Raw genomic sequence first — 16,177 nt, 5'->3', positions numbered from 1 at the left:
AGGAATTGATTATAATTCATTTTAATGAACATCATCTTCTCCACATTTTCTGGATGTAACCTCGTACGCCGATTGCTGACAAGGTGAGCGGCGGCACTAAACACTCTTTCGGAGTACACACTTGTGGGAGGGCAACTTAGGTAGAATAAAGCCAGTTTGTGCAAGGGCCTCCAAATTGCCTCTTTTTCCTGCCAGTATAAGTACGGACTGTGTGACGTGCCTACTTGGATGCGGTCACTCATATAATCCTCCACCATTCTTTCAATGTTGAGAGAATCATATGCAGTGACAGTAGACGACATGTCCGTAATCGTTGTCAGGTCCTTCAGTCCGGACCAGATGTCAGCATCAGCAGTCGCTCCAGACTGCCCTGCATCACCGCCAGCGGGTGGGCTCGGAATTCTGAGCCTTTTCCTCGCACCCCCAGTTGCGGGAGAATGTGAAGGAGGAGATGTTGACAGGTCGCGTTCCGCTTGACTTGACAATTTTCTCACCAGCAGGTCTTTCAACCCCAGCAGACTTGTGTCTGCCGGAAAGAGAGATCCAAGGTAGGTTTTAAATCTAGGATCGAGCACGGTGGCCAAAATGCAGTGCTCTGATTTCAACAGATTGACCACCCGTGAATCCTTGTTAAGCGAATTAAGGGCTCCATCCACAAGTCCCACATGCCTAGCGGAATCGCTCCGTGTTAGCTCCTCCTTCAATGTCTCCAGCTTCTTCTGCAAAAGCCTGATGAGGGGAATGACCTGACTCAGGCTGGCAGTGTCTGAACTGACTTCACGTGTGGCAAGTTCAAAGGGCATCAGAACCTTGCACAACGTTGAAATCATTCTCCACTGCACTTGAGACAGGTGCATTCCACCTCCTATATCGTGCTCAATTGTATAGGCTTGAATGGCCTTTTGCTGCTCCTCCAACCTCTGAAGCATATAGAGGGTTGAATTCCACCTCGTTACCACTTCTTGCTTCAGATGATGGCAGGGCAGGTTCAGTAGTTTTTGGTGTTGCTCCAGTCTTCTGTACGTGGTGCCTGTACGCCGAAAGTGTCCCGCAATTCTTCTGGCCACCGACAGCATCTCTTGCACGCCCCTGTCGTTTTTTAAAAAATTCTGCACCACCAAATTCAAGGTATGTGCAAAACATGGGACGTGCTGGAATTTGCCCATATTTAATGCACACACAATATTGCTGGCGTTGTCCGATGCCACAAATCCACAGGAGAGTCCAATTGGGGTAAGCCATTCCGCGATGATCTTCCTCAGTTGCCGTAAGAGGTTTTCAGCTGTGTGCGTATTCTGGAAAGCGGTGATACAAAGCGTAGCCTGCCTAGGAAAGAGTTGGCGTTTGCGAGATGCTGCTACTGGTGCCGCCGCTGCTGTTCTTGCGGCGGGAGTCCATACATCTACCCAGTGGGCTGTCACAGTCATATAGTCCTGACCCTGCCCTGCTCCACTTGTCCACATGTCCGTGGTTAAGTGGACATTGGGTACAACTGCATTTTTTAGGACACTGGTGAGTCTTTTTCTGACGTCCGTGTACATTCTCGGTATCGCCTGCCTAGAGAAGTGGAACCTAGATGGTATTTGGTAACGGGGGCACACTGCCTCAATAAATTGTCTAGTTCCCTGTGAACTAACGGCGGATACCGGACGCACGTCTAACACCAACATAGTTGTCAAGGCCTCAGTTATCCGCTTTGCAGCAGGATGACTGCTGTGATATTTCATCTTCCTCGCAAAGGACTGTTGGACAGTCAATTGCTTACTGGAAGTAGTACAAGTGGGCTTACGACTTCCCCTCTGGGATGACCATCGACTCCCAGCAGCAACAACAGCAGCGCCAGCAGCAGTAGGCGTTACACGCAAGGATGCATCGGAGGAATCCCAGGCAGGAGAGGACTCGTCAGAATTGCCAGTGACATGGCCTGCAGGACTATTGGCATTCCTGGGGAAGGAGGAAATTGACACTGAGGGAGTTGGTGGGGTGGTTTGCGTGAGCTTGGTTACAAGAGGAAGGGATTTACTGGTCAGTGGACTGCTTCCGCTGTCGGCCAAAGTTTTTGAACTTGTCACTGACTTATTATGAATGCGCTGCAGGTGACGTATAAGGGAGGATGTTCCGAGGTGGTTAACGTCCTTACCCCTACTTATTACAGCTTGACAAAGGGAACACACGGCTTGACAAATGTTGTCCGCATTTCTGGTGAAATACTTCCACACCGAAGAGCTGATTTTTTTTGTATTTTCACCAGGCATGTCAACGGCCATATTCCTCCCACGGACAACAGGTGTCTCCCCGGGTGCCTGACTTAAACAAACCACCTCACCATCAGAATCCTCCTTGTCAATTTCCTCCCCAGCGCCAGCAACACCCATATCCTCCTCATCCTGGTGTACTTCAACACTGACATCTTCAATCTGACTATCAGGAACTGGACTGCGGGTGCTCCTTCCAGCACTTGCAGGGGGCGTGCAAATGGTGGAAGGCGCATGCTCTTCACGTCCAGTGTTGGGAAGGTCAGGCATCGCAACCGACACAATTGGACTCTCCTTGTGGATTTGGGATTTCGAAGAACGCACAGTTCTTTGCGGTGCTTTTGCCAGCTTGAGTCTTTTCAGTTTTCTAGCGAGAGGCTGAGTGCTTCCATCCTCATGTGAAGCTGAACCACTAGCCATGAACATAGGCCAGGGCCTCAGCCGTTCCTTGCCACTCCGTGTGGTAAATGGCATATTGGCAAGTTTACGCTTCTCCTCCGACAATTTTATTTTAGGTTTTGGAGTCCTTTTTTTACTGATATTTGGTGTTTTGGATTTGACATGCTCTGTACTATGACATTGGGCATCGGCCTTGGCAGACGACGTTGCTGGCATTTCATCGTCTCGGCCATGACTAGTGGCAGCAGCTTCAGCACGAGGTGGAAGTGGATCTTGATCTTTCCCTAATTTTGGAACCTCAACATTTTTGTTCTCCATATTTTAATAGGCACAACTAAAAGGCACCTCAGGTAAACAATGGAGATGGATGGATACTAGTATACAATTATGGATGGACTGCCGAGTGCCGACACAGAGGTAGCTACAGCCGTGGACTACCGTACTGTACTGTGTCTGCTGCTAATATAGACTGGTTGATAATGAGATGTAGTATGTATAAAGAAGAAAGAAAAAAAAACCACGGGTAGGTGGTATACAATTATGGATGGACTGCCGAGTGCCGACACAGAGGTAGCTACAGCCGTGGACTACCGTACTGTACTGTGTCTGCTGCTAATATAGACTGGATGATAATGAGATGTAGTATGTATAAAGAAGAAAGAAAAAAAACCACGGGTAGGTGGTATACAATTATGGACGGACTGCCGAGTGCCGACACAGAGGTAGCTACAGCCGTGGACTACCGTACTGTACTGTGTCTGCTGCTAATATAGACTGGTTGATAATGCGATGTAGTATGTATAAAGAAGAAAGAAAAAAAAAACACGGGTAGGTGGTATACAATTATGGATGGACTGCCGAGTGCCGACACAGAGGTAGCTACAGCCGTGGACTACCGTACTGTACTGTGTCTGCTGCTAATATAGACTGGATGATAATGAGATGTAGTATGTATAAAGTAGAAAAAAAAAACCACGGGTAGGTGGTATACAATTATGGATGGACTGCCGAGTGCTGACACAGAGGTAGCTACAGCCGTGGACTACCGTACTGTACTGTGTCTGCTGCTAATATAGACTGGATGATAATGAGATGTAGTATGTATAAAGAAGAAAGAAAAAAAAAACCACGGGTAGGTGGTATACAATTATGGACGGACTGCCGAGTGCCGACATAGAGGTAGCTACAGCCGTGGACTACCGTACTGTACTGTGTCTGCTGCTAATATAGACTGGTTGATAATGAGATGTAGTATGTATAAAGAAGAAAGAAAAAAAAACCACGGGTAGGTGGTATACAATTATGGATGGACTGCTGAGTGCCGACACAGAGGTAGCTACAGCCGTGGACTACCGTACTGTACTGTGTCTGCTGCTAATATAGACTGGATGATAATGAGATGTAGTATGTATAAAGAAGAAAGAAAAAAAAAACCACGGGTAGGTGGTATACAATTATGGATGGACTGCCGAGTGCCGACACAGAGGTAGCTACAGCCGTGGACTACCGTACTGTACTGTGTCTGCTGCTAATATAGACTGGATGATAATGAGATGTAGTATGTATAAAGAAGAAAGAAAAAAAAACCACGGGTAGGTGGTATACAATTATGGACGGACTGCCGAGTGCCGACACAGAGGTAGCTACAGCCGTGGACTACCGTACTGTACTGTGTCTGCTGCTAATATAGACTGGTTGATAATGAGATGTAGTATGTATAAAGAAGAAAGAAAAAAAAAACACGGGTAGGTGGTATACAATTATGGATGGACTGCCGAGTGCCGACACAGAGGTAGCTACAGCCGTGGACTACCGTACTGTACTGTGTCTGCTGCTAATATAGACTGGATGATAATGAGATGTAGTATGTATAAAGAAGAAAGAAAAAAAAACCACGGGTAGGTGGTATACAATTATGGATGGACTGCCGAGTGCCGACACAGAGGTAGCTACAGCCGTGGACTACCGTACTGTACTGTGTCTGCTGCTAATATAGACTGGATGATAATGAGATGTAGTATGTATAAAGAAGAAAGAAAAAAAAACCACGGGTAGGTGGTATACAATTATGGATGGACTGCCGAGTGCCGACACAGAGGTAGCTACAGCCGTGGACTACCGTACTGTACTGTGTCTGCTGCTAATATAGACTGGATGATAATGAGATGTAGTATGTATAAAGAAGAAAGAAAAAAAAAAACACGGGTAGGTGGTATACAATTATGGATGGACTGCCGAGTGCCGACACAGAGGTAGCTACAGCCGTGAACTACCGTACTGTGTCTGCTGCGACTGGATGATAAATAATGATATAAAAAATATATATATATCACTACTGCAGCCGGACAGGTATATATTATATAATGACGGACCTGCTGGACACTGTCTGTCAGCAGAATGAGTTTTTTATAGAATAAAAAAACACCACACAAGTCACACGACGAGTGTTTAACTTTTTCAGGCAATCACAATATAGTATACTATACTGGTGGTCAGTGTGGTCAGGTCACTGGTCAGTCACACTGGCAGTGGCACTCCTGCAGCAAAAGTGTGCACTGTTTAATTTTAATAATATGTATGTACTCCTGGCTCCTGCTATAACCTATAACTGCTCCCCAGTCTCCCCCACAATTAAGCTGTGTGAGCACAGTCAGATATTATACATAGATGATGCAGCACACTGGGCTGAGCACAGATATGGTATGTGACTGAGTCACTGTGTATCGTTTTTTTCAGGCAGAGAACGGATTATATTAAATAAAACTGCACTGGTGGTCACTGGTCAGTCACTAGTAAACTCTGCACTCTCTCTCTAGTACTCCTAAACTCCAGTAAATCAAGTGTCTCTGTCTCAATCTCACTCTCTCTCTTCTAATCTAAATGGAGAGGACGCCAGCCACGTCCTCTCCCTATCAATCTCAATGCACGTGTGAAAATGGCGGCGACGCGCGGCTCCTTATATAGAATCCGAGTCTCGCGATAGAATCCGAGCCTCGCGAGAATCCGACAGCGTCATGATGACGTTCGGGCGCGCTCGGGTTAACCGAGCAAGGCGGGAAGATCCGAGTCGCTCGGATCCGTGTAAAAAAAGCTGAAGTTCGGGCGGGTTCGGATTCCGAGGAGCCGAACCCGCTCATCTCTATGAGAAACTGGCCCCAGGCCCGCTCAAAACTGCCCCTCAATGACAGTAAGAGACTTCTGACTGGGAAAACTTACTTCTTGGGTGTTTCTGGGTGGCAACTGGGCAGTTATCGTGTGAGCTCACTGGACAAGTGCACCTTATGGGAATGTCATGGAAAATGCTGACATTAATAATGATAATGGCTGTGACACCCAGTGGTTGGAGTGATGCATATGCATTAAGGTTTAAGGATATAGGGGGTAATTCAAACCTGATCTTAGGCCCTCATTCCGAGTTGTTCGCTCGCTAGCTGCTTTTAGCAGCATTGCACACGCTAAGCTGCCGCCCTCTGGGAGTGTATCTTAGCTTAGCAGAATTGCGAACGAAAGATTAGCAGAATTGCGAATAGAAATTTCTTAGCAGTTTCTGAGTAGCTCGAGACTTACTCCTACATTGCGATCAGTTCAGTCAGTTTCGTTCCTGGTTTGACGTCACAAACACACCCAGCGTTCGCCCAGCCACTCCCCCGTTTCTACAGACACTCCCGCGTTTTTCCCAGAAACGCCAGCGTTTTTTCGCACACGCCCAGAAAACGTCAAGTTTCCGCCCAGAAACACCCACTTCCTGTCAATCACATTACGATCACCAGAACGATTAAAAAACCTTGATATGCCGTGAGTAAAATACCTAACTTTTGTGTAAAATAACTAACCGCGTGCGCTCTGCGAACCTTGCGCATGCGCAGTAAGCGACTAATCGCAATATAGCAAAAATCGGCAGCGAGCGAACAACTCGGAATGACCCCCTTAGTAGCAAATTTGTTAGCAGTTGGGCAAAACTATCGGGGTCATTCAGACCTGATTGCACGCTAGTTTTTTTCGCTGTGCTGCGGTCAGGTCACAACTGCGCACGCGTATGCACCACAATGCGCACGCGCGTCCCACGGGTACAAAGCGGATCGTTGCTGTGTGATGGATTTAACAAAGAATCCATTCGCACAGCCAATCGCAAGGAGATTGACAGGAAGAAGTCGTTTGCGGGTGTCAACTGACCGTTTTCTGGGAATGTTTGGAAAAACGCAGGCGTGTCCAAGCGTTTGCTGGGCGGGTGTCTGACGTCAATTCCGGCCCCGGACAGGCTGAAGTGATCGCAGAGGCTGAGTAAGTTCTAGGCAACTCAGAAACTGCACAAATCTTTTTTGCACCGCTCGGCTGCACATGCGATCGCACACTTGCAAAGCGAAAATACACTCCCCTATAGGCGGCGACTATCTGATTGCAGCGCTGCAAAAAATAGCTAGCGAGCGATCAGGTCTGAATTAGGCCCTATGGCCCTCATTCCGAGTTGTTCGCTCGCAAGCTGCTTTTAGCAGCTTTGCACACGCTAAGCCGCCGCCTACTGGGAGTGAATCTTAGCTTATCAAAATTGCGAACGAAAGATTAGCAGAATTTCGAATAGACACTTCTTAGCAGTTTCTGAGTAGCTCCAGACTTACTCGGCATCTGCGATCAGTTCAGTGCTTGTCGTTCCTGGTTTGACGTCACAAACACACCCAGCGTTCGCCCAGACACTCCTCCGTTTCTTCAGCCACTCCCGCGTTTTTCCCAGAAACGGTAGCGTTTTTTCGCACACACCCATAAAACGGCCTGTTTCCGCCCAGAAACACCCACTTCCTGTCAATCACATTACGATCACCAGAACGAAGAAAAAACCTCGTAATGGCGTGAGTAAAATACCTAACTGCATAGCAAATTTACTTGGCGCAGTCGCAGTGCGAACATTGCACATGTGCATTAGTGACTAATCGCTCCGTTGCGAGAAAAAAATACCGAGCGAACAACTCTGAATGACCACCATTGTGCACTGCAGGGGGGCAGATGTAACATGTGCTGGGAGAGTTAGATTTGGGTGGGTTATATTGTTTCTGTGCAGGGTAAATACTGGCTGCTTTATTTCTACACTGCAATTAAGATTTCAGTTTGAACACCCCCCACCCAAATCTAACTCTCTCTGCACATGTTATATCTGCCCACAGGGCTGCCGAGAGAAATCATGGGCCCCGGTACAACAACTTCCTGGGCCCCGCCCACCGCCCCGCGAGGGTGTGTCACCACAGCATGATGGGTGCATGGCCACACCTCTTTGGAGGCATGTCTAGCACATGAGAAGCACCCACTCTCAGGAGCATGCCCCTGGCTGGGCCCAGGTACTTTTCAAGGGGCACGGCCTAATCAGAGAAGGCATGACCATGCACCTTTGAAAAAAATACTGAAAAATTGTATTTTAAGTGCCTCCCTGGCCACACTGCACAACTCAGCACACAGCAGCGTGTGCTTGGCTGAGAAGAAAAGCTGCAGCTGCTGCTTCCAGGTAAGGGGGAAGGGGACCTGGGCCCAGGTAATTTGTACCCTCCCCCCCCCCCCCCTCTCTCTGCGCCACTGTCTGCCCACCCTGCAGTGCACATGGGGGGGGTAATTCAGACCTGATCGCTGTTGCCAATCCATTAGTAGTTGGGTAAAACCATGTGCACTGTAGGGGAGGCAGATATAACATGTGCAGAGAGAGTTAGATTTGGGTGCGGTGTGTTCAATCTGAAATCTAAATTGCAGAGTAAAAATAAAGCAGCCAGTATTTACCTTGCACAGAAACAAAATAACCCACCCAAATCTAACTCTCTCTGCACATGTTACATCTGCCCCTCCTGCAGTACACATGGGGGGTCATTCCGACCCGTTCGCACGCAGCGGTTCTTCGCTGCGGTGCAAGTGGGTTGGAAATGCGCATGCGCGGCTAGAACAAGTAAGAAAGTGATCGCTAGCGCGATTGCAAGAAGATTGACAGCAGGGAGGCGTTCCGGGCCATCTAATCACCGTTTTCCGGGCGTGGAGATCCGAACGCTGGCGTGTCCAGGCGTTTGGAGGGCGGATGTCAATCCCGGGATCTGCCGCACAGGGTAAGTATGTCTGACCCTGGTCTTGTTTTGCCGGAAACTTTTTTAGCATAGCAGGGTTCCACAAGCGATCGCAGCCCTGCTATGCTAAAATACACTCCCCCATAGGCGGCGTCAAGTTGATCGCATGAGCAGCAAAAAGTTGCTACGTGCGATCAACTCGGAATGACCCCCCATGGTTTTGGCCAACTGCTAACAAATTTGCAGCACCGATCAGGTCTGAATTACCCCCATAGGCGGATGGACACCTGTATAAGCTTTTAACAAATTCAATTTGGATGCACCAATAATACAATGTATAATTGGTAATATATATATATATATATATATATATATATATATATATAGTGTGTGTGTGTGTGTGTGTGTGTGTGTGTGTATGTATGTATGTATGTGTGTGTATATATATATATATACACACACACATATATATTTATATTTTATGTGTGTGTGTGTGTGTGTGTGTGTGTGTGTGTGTGTGTGTGTGTGTGTGTGTGTGTGTGTGTGTGTGTATATATATATATTTTTTTTTATACACCTGCTTAATTATGGGCAGCCTTTTTTAACTTCATAATTGGCAGAAGATCATTTTAATAATAACTGTGTTATTGTGATTGGGTTTTATGAGGGTACAGGAATTAATGCTTTTAAACCAAATTAATTAGGGTGAAATGCTTCTTTTGGATGAGAAAGTTAATAGTTAAGGATCATTTTTTTTTATTTTATTTTGTTGTATTGGGTTGCTATGATGCTGCAGGAGTAAATGATCTTCGAGGAGGATAATACTGCATGGTGGTCACAAAAAAAAGTAAACAACCTCATTTTGCCCATGTTGCTCCTTACCTCTGGAATTCTCTCCATCTCCCTATCAGACTCTCCACCTCTCTACAACACTTCAAGACCCACTTCTTCATTAAAGCCATCCTGCTCTCATTCTAACCATCTGCTCCATGCTGTGTCTACCCCATCTGTGTCACCCATTTGTCTGCCCCTCCCCTTTAGAATGTAAGCTCTCATGAGCAGGGCCCTCTTTCCTCATGTCCTTTTCCTGCCTTTACTTATACTATCATCTGCTCCATATTCCCTACATTCATACATTGGCACCTAACCCTTGGCTTCTACCACCCTGCTGCTAATTTTAGTGTTATGACCACTGAGGCAGCAACATTTATAAACTATGTCTTGTCCTGCATTGTCTTGTACTGTAAGTCACTGTTTTCTTGTTTTGCTCATTTGTTTATGTACTTTGTTAGGCGCTGAGGATCCCTTGTGGCACCATATAAAGGATAATTATGATAATAATAATAATAATAATAATTGTATTGTATTCACAGGTATACTTACTGTATTATGTGGCAATAACTAAGATGATATCTGTATTGTATGGTGATCACAAAGATGCTTTCTATTGTCTGGTGCTCACTGGGATGCCCTCTGTATTAACTGTCAGTCACTGGAATAGTGTCTGTATTGTATGGTGGTCACTAGGATGGTCTCTGTATTTCATGGTTGTCACCATAATTGTTTCTGTATTGTATAGGGGACACTAGGGTGATCTCTGTATTATACATTTGTGTACTGCTACAGCCTTGCTGCGTATAGCAGTGTGCTATAACAGGACCGCGATGTGAACACAGCGTGGCATACCGTGTCCATTCAAATTGCTGCTGGATCCCATAGGAATCAATAGGAGGCATGCGCACACGGCTCCCATTGAACTACTGGCATAGCGGGGCATATGCAGAGCGTGCAGCCCGCTATGCTATGAACAGTATTCTGAGATGCATACGCATCACAGCAGCACTGAAAGAGTAAACATCTGTACTGAGGCCACTGGGGTGGTGTCTGTATTTGCTTTCCGTATTATATATCAGTGCAAGGAATTTTCCTTATATTGGATATCTGTCTCTGGGATACTCTCTGCATTGTGTATAAGTCTATTGGGTGTTCTCTATGTTGTAGCTTGATAAATAGTATGCTCTTTGTGCTTTAAGGCAGTCAAAAGGATGCTCCCTGTAATGTGTGACAAATCTTTAGCATTCTCTGTATATTGTACATTGCTCTCTGTATTACATATCAGTCTGTGGAATACTCTCTGTATAATATATCAGTCTCTGGAATGCTTTCTGCAGTGATGGCACCAAGGGTGGATACACCTGGTGTGGAAGGGCGCATGGCCTCGTGGGAAGGGGGCATAGACTTGTAGGAACCCCTCATTTACATCACTCTGGGCCCTTGGACAGCCTGTCATCTACGGGAATGCTGGACACGCCCCTGGACTCTGCCTGCACTGCCAGCTCCTCCTCTGTGACTTGAGCAGAACACTGCACCATGGCCCTCATTCCAAGTTGATCGCTCGCTAGCTGCTTTTAGCAGCAGTGCACACGCTAGGCCGCCGCCCTCTGGGAGTGTATCTTAGCTTAGCAGAAGTGCGACCGAAAGTATTGCAACATTGCTACAAAAAAAGATTGTGCAGTTTCAGAGTAGCTCGAGACTTACTCCTAGCTAGCGATCACTTCAGACTGTTTAGTTCCAGGTTTGACGTCACAAACACGCCCTGCGTTCGGCCAGCCACGCCTATGTTTCCCCAGCCACTCCTGCGTTTGTATCTGACACGCCTGCGTTTTTACACACACTCCCCGAAAACGGTCAGTTACCACCCAGAAACACCCACTTCCTGTCAATCACTCTGCGCCCAGCAGTGTGACTGAAAAGCGTCGCTAGACCTTGTGTGAACCTACATCGGCTTTTGTGAAAGTACGACGCGTGTGTGCACTGCGCACCATACGCATGCGCAGAAGTGCCGCTTTTTCACCTAATCGCTGCACTGCGAACGAAAGCAGCTAGCGATCAACTCGGAATGAGGGCCAATAATGTCACAGTGCAGCACTCGGCTCCCTGTCACTGAGGAGGAGCTGACATTTTGCTGTCACCCGCTGGAAAGGTGACACCAGGGTGCAGTCATGCCCCTAGTGACACTTTTGGCTCTCTGTATTGTAGATTGGTCCCTGTGTTGTTTATAGGTCCCTAAAATGATTGATATAATATATTGACCAGACCTAGAGGTATATATCCAGGCAGCGAATACAATATTTTTCTTAAAGTGACAGTTGTTTTTTTGTTTTTTTTTGCTGGGGTTAAGAGTGAAAGTATTCTGTATAAAACTATATTGGCCATATTAGATCCCGTTTAAGCCATCCAGCATTTTTATTGCTATATTTTTTTTTATTGATGTGTTTCAATATATTATGTGTTTTATAATCTGTAGGAGATGATGAAATAGTCTTCTGTTTTTAAGCAAATCCTAGTCTCCAGCGCTTCCATATTTATGTATTTGCTTAAGAAAGAGTACCCACTTATATTGACAGAAGGTTGCATCTCTGAGAGTTTGAGAGCTGCAAGATGGGTGGTCTTCAGTATGCCGACTGACGGGATCCCGGCGCACAGTATACCAGCGCCGGGATCCCGACAGCCGGCATACCGACAATTGTTCTCCCTCGTGGGGGTCCACGACCCCCCTGGAGGGAGAATAAAATAGCGTAATGCGCGTAGCGCGCCACCGTGCCCGTAGCGTGGCGAGTGCATCGAGCCCGCAAGGGGCTCATTTGCGCTCGCCACACTGTCTGTAAGCCGGCGGTCGGGCTCCCGGCGCCGGTATGCTGGTCGCCGGGAGCCCGTCCGCCAGCATACCATAGTGAACCCTGGAAGATACCTGATACTTTGAGTAACAATGTGGAGCTACATTCCCATTAAAGCCAAGCTCTGTATATTCCAAAAGGGAAATGTATCTGTATTGCATTCTATTAATTCTAATTAGTATGCGACTGTTTTATAATGAGCAGTAACAAAATTCTGTGACTAATGCAGGCTTCTTTTTCTCCTGTCTACCCACAGAAACCAGAGATAAAGACAGAATGAGCTAGATAGATGCAAAGGTGACAGAACCTACCTTACACACATACTAGCAACAAAGGATCTACAATATGATGCTCAATGGGGGAACACCTCTTCAGGGATGTTTGGACTCAACAAAGCGGGATTATTGCTCAAGAACAACAAAATTCTTGGCTACTTGGTCTGACTACCTCTGAATGAGCCACCTTCAACAAAAGTCTGCACAAGGCGATGGCCCACCAACCATCAAGTGAGGACTGAAACAAGATGGATTACAAAATAGTTTCTACACTTTAAATCTAGGGCAAGTCCAAAATGACATGTGGGAACCCTAGAAAAACTTGACTTGAACAGAACAAGCAGCAGAGTGTCATGATGGATTATAGTTCTGAGGTACAAGAGGACAGTGTTCGGGGGAACCACAGAAAGATTCATGTCTGGACTCTATCTTGCTCCCAGCAAGTCAAAAGCAGGGCAGAGAGAGGTGGTCCAAACAAGAGAAAGAACTGTACAGTGCCCTTCACCTGAAATCAAATGGAGACAAACTGTGTAGCATACTCCCTTACACCGAGGCTATGGAGTGAAGCAAGAGGTCATCTCCAGATAATAAAATTCCCCCAACTGCCTCTGAGCCCAAGAGAGGCCTCATCTGAGATAAGACTATTTCCCACCTTTGTAAAAGGCAGCAAAGAGCCCAAGAACAATCCATGATGCTAAGGGGAGTAAAGTGACAGTCAACCCAATCAAATTCAAAGCATAAGTAGCCTCTTCATTAGGTACACATTTATTGTACTGGGTAGGATTATCCCTTTTCTCCCAGACCCACCTGATTTCTTCACAGCATGGATGCGGCATGGTGTTGGAAACATTCCATGGTGACATGACAGAATCACACAGTTGCTGGAGATTTGTCAGCTGCAAATTCATACTGCAAAGCTCCCATTACATCATATCCAAAATGTGCTCGCCATTAGAAGATGGATACACTGTGTGTGAGGACCACATGAGATCCGTAGCTTCTGAGATACTCAAACCAAGGCACAAACAATCATTTATAGGACAAAGTGTTTATATCAGATATTTATGCTAATGCCATCACCTGAGTCTCTGTACACAGATACTGTGTGATAATATGCAAAATGTCGCTAGTATTTGTATTGAGACGCCCACCAGCACATTTGCAAGTCCAAAGACGCAGAATCGGATGATTACTGGCCTTCTCAGTACCCCAATGGGCACTCAGAATGGCCAGTGGAACTAAGACACTGGTGCCAGTGAGGCTGCATACAACGCAGTCACTGGCTCTAACATGCCTATAAAATGGTTGCAACACACCATCGTTTTTCTAATAACCCCCTCCCCCGTTACCTCTCGGACTTGCTTCAGTCACCATGCTTCGGGCAAGGTGCCCTGCTTTGCTACCGACGTGCTTGCCACAGGTTATTATTCCCAATCGCAGTCTATGTGGATGGCACTGTCTACCTTTTACCTGTTGACCTTTGACTATGTCGTCCTAATGCATGTTGACCATATGGTGTCGACCTATTAACTGTCAACCTACAAATTGGAACCCTCTCGGAATCAGGATGTAGCAGGAGATTTATCAAAGATTAAAGATAAAGCAGAGCGAGAGATAAAGAACCATCAAATCAATTTTTAACTGTCAATTTAAAAGGCTGTGTTTAAAAAAATGACAGGCGTTGATTGGTTGATACTTTGGGGGAGATGTAATAAGCAGTGAAAAGAGTGGACAAGTGAGCCAATGTAGAAGTTGTCCATCGCAACCAATTAGCTGCTCTGTATAATTTTATAGTACACAAATTATAAATGTTACTTCAATGCTGATTGGTTGCCATGGGCAACTTCTCCACTGGTTCACTTCTTCACTCTTATCACTGCTTAGTACATCTCTGTCTTTATCTCTCTCCACGCATTGATAAATCTCCCCCATAGTCACTTAGAACGTATTTCTTCTCCATTTCTCAGTGTTTGATCTGAGCAACAATGGAACCTCTTGGCCATATCTGTGTGTTTTTATACTTTGCATTGCTGTTATGTAAATATACTGTATATACCTTCTTCCGCTCTGGTTCTTAAAGGTATCATCTCAGGTTCTTCTTAGATAAGCTGGTTTTTATTATATTAAATGTATGCATTTTTAATTTATGTTTATGGAAATAAAATTGTCCATACGTATTAAAATATTTTGTGGTGAACTTCTCCTTTCATATATATGGAAACTTAGCGCACTTTACCATAAAGAGCATCATAAAGATACACAGAAAAGCCTATTAATGCTTAGCTCTGGTACGAGTGCACTTTACTGAATTTGCCACATTGAGGGCCTGAAGCAGAGATTGACGCTACTGCGTCCACTGTAGCATTTGTCGACGGTGTCATAGGTGCAATAATATGCAAATACCTAGTTTCAGTCTTTCCCTTGTGTTCCCTTCAGGCCACCTCCCAGACCCCGCCCATCACTGTATCTCTCCAGTTGAATGACCAACTCTCCTGATCGCAACAGCACCTTTGTCTTGGGGTAACAAATGCGCTGTAGAGGTTTTCAGAATAATTTGTGCATGCGCAGTAGCAAAAAAAGCACTCAACTGCACCAACACCATCAATGCTTTCAGTTACCGTCCACCTTTGTATCAAACCTTTGTATCAGGCCTTAATAATACACCTAGTAGGTTATTAAATCCATATTTGATCATTCCTAAACAGCAGAGTTCACATTTTTTTTCTTTAGAAATTTGGACCTGATTCATGCTGTAAGTAAAGCAAAAAAGCTAGCACCTGGGCAAAACCATGTTGCACTGCAGATGTAACATGTGCAGAGAGATTTAGATGTGGGTGGGGTGTGTTCAAACTGAAATCTAAATTGCAGTGTAAAAATAAAGCTGTCTAACATTTGTGGGCTACAAGCAAAAAATCCTGTAATGAATATACTCCCTTTGTATGGAAACATGGGCCCTAATTCCGAGTTGATCGCTCTCATTCCGAGTTGATCGCCCTCATTCCGAGTTGTACGCTAGGCCGCCGCCCTCTGTGAGTGTATCTTAGCTTAGCAGAAGTGCGACCGAAAGAGTAGCAGAATTGCTACTAAAAAATGTCATGCCGTTCCTGAGTAGCTCCAGATCTACTCCTAGATTGCGATCACTGCAGTCCGTTTAGTTCCTGGTTTGACGTCACAAACACGCCCTGCATTCAACCAGCCACTCCCCCGTTTCTCCAGCCACTCCTGCGTTTTTGCCTGGCACACCTGCGTTTTTTAGCACACTCCCTGAAAATGCTCAGTTACCACCCAGAAACACCCACTTCCTGTCAATCACTCACTATCAGCAGTGCGACTGAAAAGCGTCGCTCGGACCTGTGTAAAATTGCATAGTTTTAAGTAAAAGTATTTTGCACGTGCGCACTGGGGCCCATGCGCATGCGCAGAAATGCTGATTTTTGCCTGATCGCTGTATAGCGAAAAACTGCAACAAGCGATCAACTCGGAATGACCACCATGGTGCGTTCCAGACACAATGTTACTTGCTTTTTTTTTTTGCTTTA

The 16,177-nt window shown here is 45.9% G+C and overlaps 1 long non-coding RNA gene across 1 annotated transcript in view; it reads left to right on the top strand.

The window, feature by feature from the left end:
• LOC134948421 (uncharacterized) overlaps positions 1-14,825 on the top strand; it is a 51,722-nt gene extending 36,897 nt beyond the window's left edge. The window contains exon 4 of the long non-coding RNA XR_010182953.1: positions 12,620-14,825. This is a non-coding gene — a long non-coding RNA (uncharacterized LOC134948421). The remainder of the gene's footprint in view (positions 1-12,619) is intronic.
• Positions 14,826-16,177: the final 1,352 nt, after the last annotated feature.

This window comes from Pseudophryne corroboree, chromosome 8 (genome assembly GCF_028390025.1).
Source record: "Pseudophryne corroboree isolate aPseCor3 chromosome 8, aPseCor3.hap2, whole genome shotgun sequence".
Taxonomy (NCBI): domain Eukaryota; kingdom Metazoa; phylum Chordata; class Amphibia; order Anura; family Myobatrachidae; genus Pseudophryne; species Pseudophryne corroboree.
Note: the sequence above shows the minus strand (reverse complement) of the source record. Positions and strands in the feature narration are given on the sequence as shown.